The sequence below is a fragment of the Mus caroli genome, chromosome 19, assembly GCF_900094665.2.
Source record: "Mus caroli chromosome 19, CAROLI_EIJ_v1.1, whole genome shotgun sequence".
Lineage (NCBI taxonomy): Eukaryota > Metazoa > Chordata > Mammalia > Rodentia > Muridae > Mus > Mus caroli.
The window spans coordinates 41,983,988-41,991,901 of NC_034588.1; the positions used below are offsets into that span (position 1 = coordinate 41,983,988).

General features: G+C 45.0%; 1 long non-coding RNA gene across 1 annotated transcript; it reads right to left on the reverse strand.

The window, feature by feature from the left end:
* Positions 1-3,968: 3,968 nt before the first annotated feature.
* On the reverse strand, positions 3,969-6,779 carry LOC110285262. Its single transcript, XR_002377039.1, has 2 exons — positions 6,734-6,779; positions 3,969-6,591 (listed from the first exon to the last, which is right to left on the reverse strand). It is a non-coding gene; the product is annotated as an uncharacterized LOC110285262 (long non-coding RNA).
* Between the last annotated feature and the right edge of the window lie 1,135 nt (positions 6,780-7,914).

Here is a 7,914-nt window from a genome sequence, read left to right on the forward strand (position 1 = left end):
CTGTTGCTGTGACAAAACACCATAGCTAAGGCAACCTATAGAACAAAGAGTTTCCTTGAGCCTGTGTTCCAGAAGGATAAGAGTCCACCATGATGGGAAGCTGGGCAACCAGCAGTAGGCATGGTTTCAGGAGCCCAGTGTAGAAAGCTCACATCTTTTACCACAGCAAAAGGCTGAAAGAACAGGAACTAGCAAAGGTGCATAGTTTTCCAACAAGGCCACTCCTCCTAAACCTTCCCAAACAGTGCCACAAACTGGGGAATAAGGTGTTCAAAACCCCTGAGCCTATGGGGAGATCTCTCATTTAAACCACTATTCTCACCTTCTTATATATATGCATATACATACATACATACATACATACATACATACATACATACATTCATACATACATATATACATACGTGTGTGTGCATGCTTGTGCGTGTGTGTGTGTGTGCTTTCTTAGCACAATTTGCTTCCTTTTCCAACTATTTGATCATAGCCTCTATTCACCCAGCATCTCTGCACCACAAAGGCTGAGACCCAGCCAGTTTTGCTCAATGTTCCTGAGCACCTGACATAGTGCCCCAGAGGCACGAAGGTGATGGGTGTATTTGCTGAATGAAGCAATGAGAGATCAGAAGAACACCACAGTACTGGAATCCCTCTTCCTCCCTTCATCCATTTAACAAGCAACTGAATTTTAAAAATTAAGGGTATCTGGGTGGGGGTGTTGCACAGCATAGGTACCCAATGAGACCAGAAAGGGACATCAGGTTCCCTGAACCTGGAGTTATAGGTGGTTATAAAATGTAGGTGCTGGACCCGAGTCTGAATTCTCCACAAGAGCAATATAATCTATACATCCTTAACAGCTGTGCCAGAGAAGAGTCCCATGCTCACCCCTTGTTAATGTCATCCATAAAACAGAGTGATCCTCTGGGATGCTACAAAATTCTCTCTCTCTCTCTTTTTTTTTTTTTTTTTTTTTACAAAATTCTCAACAAACCCCCACAAGGTGCAGATCAGCTACCTTTGGAGGAAAATATCAGCAAAGAAAGCCAGTGTTACAAAGCTCTAAGTGAGGGCTAGAGAGATGTCTCAGAGGTTAAGAGCACTGGCTATTCTTCCAAAGGACCTGGGTTCAATTCCCAGCACCCATGTGGCAGGTTACAACTGTCTGTAACTATAGTTACCAGGGGATCTGACAACTTACCCAGACATACATGCAGGCAAAACACCAATGCACATAAAAGAAATAAATCATTTTTTAAAGTTGTAATTGTAACACTCAAGCATCTATCGAGTGTCAACTGTGTGCACAACTGTGATAGGTAATTATATTATTCTTACCTGAGAGATGGAAGAATTGAAAGTAGCTGAGTTTAATTAAATATCTTGCCCCGAAGAGGGCACACATCTAGCACATGATAGCTGTTCACTAAGAATCTATTGAGTGAATGAATAGATGGTGTCTTACTTACAGTTTCCATTGCTATGAACAGACACCATGACCAAAGCCACTCTTGTAAAGGACAACATTAAACTGGGACTGGCTTACAGGTTCAGAGGGTCAGTCCATTATCATCAAGGCAGGAAACATGGCAGCATCCCGGCAGGGACTGGAGGAGCTGAGGGTTGTACATCTTGTTTCGCAGGCAAACAGAAGACTGTCTCCTGAGCAGCTAGGAGGAAACTCTCAAAGCCCACCCCCACAACGACACACTTCCTCCAAACAAAAGCCACACCTCCTAATAGTGCCACTTCCTGGGCTAAGCACATTCAAACCACCACAGACAGGAAACCAATAAGTAGAAAATGACAATATTCAACCCTAGGTATCTTGGCTCCAAAGCTCCTGGTTTTCTACTATATTCCAAATAAATTTGTTTGGAATCCTTGGGATCAGTATTAGAAAAATACCTAAGGTTGGGCTCTGAATCTGTATGTCCACTGCTCCAGATCTTCCCAAACACACAAATGGCATCGAAGGTGTCCAGCTGGCCTTAGACATGATGAGGTCTGGAGAACTATTCCAGACCTTAAGTCCACTGCAAAACACTCTTGAAGGTGCGCCCTTTCTCATCCCTTCTCCCTCCAACAATCCCGGCTTGGATTAGCTGATGAAGAGGCCTACAAAAGTTGGGCTTAGTTGTGCACACCTTTAATCCCAGCACTTGGAAGGCAGGGAAAGGTGGATCTCTGAGAGTTTAAGGCTGGCCTGGTCTACAGAGTGAATTCTAGGACAATCAGGGCTATGTAGAGAGACCCTGTCTCAGACAAAACAACAACAACAACAACAAGAGGCCTACAGAAGATTGTAATGTGGGAGAAGCTCTTGAAATAATTTCTTACTGAGATATCTGGTCTTCCCTCAGTAGTTCAGACGTCCTTAAGTAACAGGTGATGGGCTGGAGAGATGTCTCAGCAGTTAAGAATACTGTCTGTTCTTCCTGAGGTCCTGAGTTCAATTCCCAGCAACCACATGGTGGCTCACAACTATCTGTAATGGGATCCGATGCCCTCTTCTGATGTGTCTGAAGACAACAGTGTATTCATATACATAAAATAAATAAATCTTTTTAAACAAATATCAGGTGATACACAGGTATGCATGCTCATGTATGTACATGCATTGTTCATGTACATATTTATACACGCGAGGAAGTTCATCCTTTCCTTTTTTAAAAGATTTATTTATTATTATATGTAAGTACACTGTAGCTGACTTCAGACGCACCAGAAGAGGGCATCAAATCTCATTACGGGTGGTTGTGAGCCACCATTGTGGTTGCTGGGATTTGAACTCAGGACCTCTGGAAGATCAGAGATCTTACCCACTGAGCCATCTCTCCAGCCCCATCCTTTCCTTTTTAATTTTTTAAAAAATATTCATTGGTGTTTTGCCTGCCTGTATGTCTGTGTGAAGATGTCGGATCCACTGGAACTGGAGTTACAGACAGTTGTGAGCTGCCATGTGGGTGCTGGGAATTGAACCCAGGTCTTTTGGGAGAGCAGGCAGTGCTCTTACCCTCTGAGCCATCTTCTCCAGCCCTAGTCCATTCTTTCTTAGGTCTCTCCTAGTCTAGTGATCTCTCCACTTGTGTTGCAGCACCCAAGTCTGCACCTTGAACCTTGCTCCCTGAAGACATCTATGGAGTCACTCCCTCGCAGCTTGTTTTCCCACTCACTTCTATCTTCTGACCCTGGAAACTGTACCTGACCTTCTAGCTAATGTTCACAGAAGACACAGTGGGATTGTGGGAGGTGTGCTTCCTCCCATTCTGAGAATAGCTGTTATCTAGCGGTGAGTACATTTTTCTTTAAAGAACTAATGTATAGATGGACCACCAAAGAGATAGTCTATACCAGGCACAACATCTAGTCTTGTTCACCATTAACATCATTATCATTCGTGTATCCCTCCTAACCAGAGGGCATCCCTCCTTCCTCCCACAAGGCTGTAAGTACAAGCACCCACAGTCACTGCTGCCATGGGGCTGCATGAGCCTTGGTGCCAGCTGAAGCATCTCTGGGGTTTGAGGGCACCCTGCTATTTATTACCTCCCACATCTCACAGGTCCCTGGAAGGCAGTATGGATTTGCATCTTTCAAAATCTCCATAAATCCCAGGACTCTCAGCACTGCTTTCCAAACCTTCAAGAACTTTGCCAGTGAGGAGGGCAGGGTAGCACTGTGTAGCCTAGGCTATCCTTGAACTTGTGATGCTCCTGGCTCTGCCTACTAAGTGCTGAGATTACAACGCATGGGCTACTATGCCTGGATGGAATACTAAATTTTTTGTTGGTGGTGGTAATTTTGAGGGCATTGGGTGCAGGGAGGAGACAGGATCTCTCTGTGTAACCCTGGCTGTCTTGGAACTCACTCCAGGCTGGCCTCAAGCCTGGAGATCTACCTGCCTCTATCTCCCAAATACTGGGATTAAAAGCATGCACCACCATCACCAGGCTTAAATACTATTTTTAAAAGATTTATTTATTACTTTATGTCTATGACTACACTGTTGCTGTCTTCCTACACACCAGAAGAAGGTATCAGATACCATTAAAGACAATTGTGAGTGGCCATGTGGCTGCTGGAAGTTGAACTCAGGACCTTTGGAAGAGCAGTCAGTGCTCTTAACCGCTGAGCCATCTTTCCAATCCTCAAATACTAATTTTTTAAAAATAGTATTCTATTTTTTTAAAGATTTATTTATTGATTATATGTAAGTACACTGTAGCTGTCTTTAGACACTCCATAAGAGGGAGTCAGATCTCATTAAGGATGGTTGTGAGCCACCATGTGGTTGCTGGGATTTGAACTCGGGACCTTTGGAAGAGTAGTCAGTGCTCTTAACTGCTGAGCCATCTCTCCAGCCCTAGTATTCTATCTTTAGTATCTCCTAGATAGTAGGCTGGCTTTACACTTGTTACATAACTGAGGATAACCTTGAACTCTTTCTGATCTTCCTGCTCCCAGCTCCTCAGTGCTGAGGTTATAGGCAGGTGCCAATACATCTGGCTTATGCAGTGTTGAGAATGGAACTCTTGTCACCTGCAGGGTAATAAGAAAACACTTTACTGACAGCGCTCCATCCACAGGTACAGAACTTTCCTGTTTGTTAGTTCATTTGAGACATAGTTTCACGTTTGTCAGCTCATTCGAGACATAGTTTCACTGTCTCCCAAAGTGGCTTTAAATTCACCAAGCAGCGCAGGCAGAAAACTTTAAACTTGGAAGGCACAAACCGCTTCCTAAATCCATCCTTTGACGCTAACATCTTTTCTCCCAGGCAGGATGGAGGTCAATCCTGTGGCCAGTGCTTGCCAGGGCAGTCAGTAGACCTTCCATTATAATCTCACCTCTCTTCCTTTAAAGCTCCAGTAGCTTTCCTTACTGGCACTTGGTGCTGAAGCTCTACTAACATAGGAATGTAGACGGCTTCTTCGGGTAAGGGTAAGATATCACTCTAGTTGGGTGTCTACCAAACATACCATAAGCAGGAGCCAGGAAGAAAGAGAGAATTCAGACAACAGTCACAAAGAATCAGAATTCTTTAAGCAATATCTGTTCTTAAAGAGGCAGGAGGCATCTGTTTCAGGGTCTGTAGAAACTGAGGGGTCTGTGACTAGAAATGCATTAAGCTTAAGTTTTATTTGATTGTCTCTGGACAGGTGAGGGGGGAAGGGAAGATTATATGAAACAAATCAACTGGAAGAGGTTGGCGATGGAGTAAGAATTGATGTACAACACTGCCAATGTGCTCATTTGATTTCCACATTTCTCTACCCTCCCCCTTATTCCCACCTTCTTCCCCGACACCCAGCCAGACAACCTTGATGGCTATTTCAGCTGCAACCCTATACATCCAGAGAAGCCAGAGCTCCCAGCTGCCAGCCAGTTCTGATCTCCTAATCCCAAAGGGACCAGCTGGTCAGAATTCTCAAGGATGACAGACACCCCCTCAACCCCCAGTGCACATGTGACTTCTGATGTCTGCACTGAGATCAAGGTTAGACCACTTAACTTCTTTGCATACGACAAGTCTTAGTACCAGCCTGCCCCCTCCCCGCCTCCCCTGACACACTCATACCACCCCAGATGGGAGTAAGAAGCAACCTGAAATTCTTGAGAAATTATTCTAAAACCGTGCCTTTCCATTTCCAGTTTGAAGGACCAGAATAGACTTCACAATGTGGGTGGTCCAGTCAGCTTCATTGTTGGCCTGGACAGCTGTTGAACCATCGGTCACCAGGACAAAGTGAAGATGGCCCTTCAGCCCTGCTGCTGACTGTGGAGCCCATTTTAATAATCAGGACGTTAATCGCTAGCCTCATGATTGAGGGTTTTGTGAATACCTCGAGATACTGTATGGTCTGAACATGTATCCGTTGAAAACTACAACCAGCATGCACTTGCCTGGAGTTTGGTATGATAGTCAGGGTTATCTATGACATAGATGAGGCTGAAAGGATCCTCAGGATAGAAGATAATTGATAATTTGAAGAAACAGAAATAAATTCGTACTAAGTGTGGGTCAACGCCCTTATTTTCCAGTCCTTCCCGGAGCCAGGACTTCGATTTGGTGGTCATTGCCTGCTCAGTGACACTAAATTCTCCAGTAATCTGCAGGGATGTGTAATTATGCTATAGTTAGTGATTGTTCACTAAGTAAACCCTTGGTGTAGTTACCATGTAAGTCAACGGTATTTACAGGATATTTTTTCTGCCTGTAACTCAAAGCCTTACCGAAACAAATTGGAATTGCCTTCTGGAGGCCGTTGTTATAAATTACAGACCCAACATCTGTCCACATCTGCAATGTCTAGACAGCCTGTCTCAGCTACAAGAGAGGAGAGAGAGATGAACAAACAGAACGCACCAGAGTCTGAGGAGTAGCAGAGGAAAACCTCAGACTCACAGATTTTCTCTTTTGAGGTTCACCCCGTGCATGTTGCTCTCTCTCGCTGAAATGGACCTGAACCATCAGCAGCCCCAAGCTGAGATCAGGAGATCTGCCAGTGCTCATCACTTCAAGGTGCAAGGGACAACATAGCTCTTCTGTTCTGACACTCTCTGCCCAGATGTGCCTCTTTTTGGTGGGGCCTAGAGGGTCAAATGAAATGCAGAGATTGAGAGGGGCCAGGAAAGGAAATTCCTGCTTTTCCAAAGGTCCCCAGCCCCTTTCTTTCTCTACCCTCTGTCTCCTGACCTGGCTCGGGAGGAGGGGAGGCATCCTTTTGCCTACCTTTCTGGTGGTCCCTCTCCTGCATCCACGATAAGGAGCCTGCCCGTCAGCTGAGTGATTGTATTTTTTTACAGTTCCTAGCACAAACCTTCTCATTTATATGTAAAGCAGCCATTAGTCATAGCTCCGTTCCCACACACTGCCTGATGTACAATCACATTTTGCAGCGGATGAATCTTTCCACACAGCTGCTCTGCTATGAATAATCCGTCTCCAGGCCCATAAATCAGAAAAAAATCATGCACCTCGTTCGCCTGATCCTTACACAAAGTCATATATTTTACATGAGGACGAGCTAAATATTCATGAGTCTTCAAGTCTTTTTTCATAGGCACTTGTTGGGGTTGTTCTCCACTGTTGGGAGGGGGCACCAAGGTTGTATCTACTTGGGGAAACAAGGGAGTTCTTAGAGAGGATGAAGAGGAGAAGACAGAATCGTGTGTGTGTGTGTGTGTGTTGTGTATTAGAGAAAAAGAAGTGTGAGAGAGAGATTGGATCCAGCTATCTCTTGTTCCAGGAGTGGGACAAAAGATGGCCATGCTGGATCTTAGAAGGAAGGATGATAAACACCTTCTTACCTGAGCTCCTGACTTGCTCTGGGCTGGGAAGATGGCCTCCCTGATCTTCAAGCTCGTTTTATGAACCTTTGCCCTCTGACCTGTGGAGCAATGAATTTGACCTTTTTCTATGGATAGAGGAATGCAGAATTTGGGGTGGGAGGGTAGCAGGGGTAGGGGGCGGGTTGATGAAGGGAAATCAGCTGATATCAAATAATGCACTCAGATGCTAATCCTACTTGGCTGCCTGTGGTGACACACCTGTAATTCTAGCACTGGGGAGAGTGGGACAAGCAGAAGGTAAGTTAGAAGCTAGCCTCAGCTATGTAGTGATTCAACAAAAATAAAAGCCTCCTACAGAGCCAGAACCGAAGACCTCTAACAACACCACCTCCCCCTGTGTCCCATCTCCTGTCAGGGAACATTGAGGGTGGCTTTCTTGGTTTTTTTAGGGCTCATCTTTCTTCTCAAATAAGAAACTCTCCCTGGAACTCCCCTTAAATGCTTTCCCTCCTTCTCAAATACAAAACTTGACCCTGCAAGAAATCCCTTCCCACTAACAGAAGGCAAGGCAAGAGGCGTTCCTTTCATGGCCAGGCACGCTGCACACTCTGCCCCTCCCTC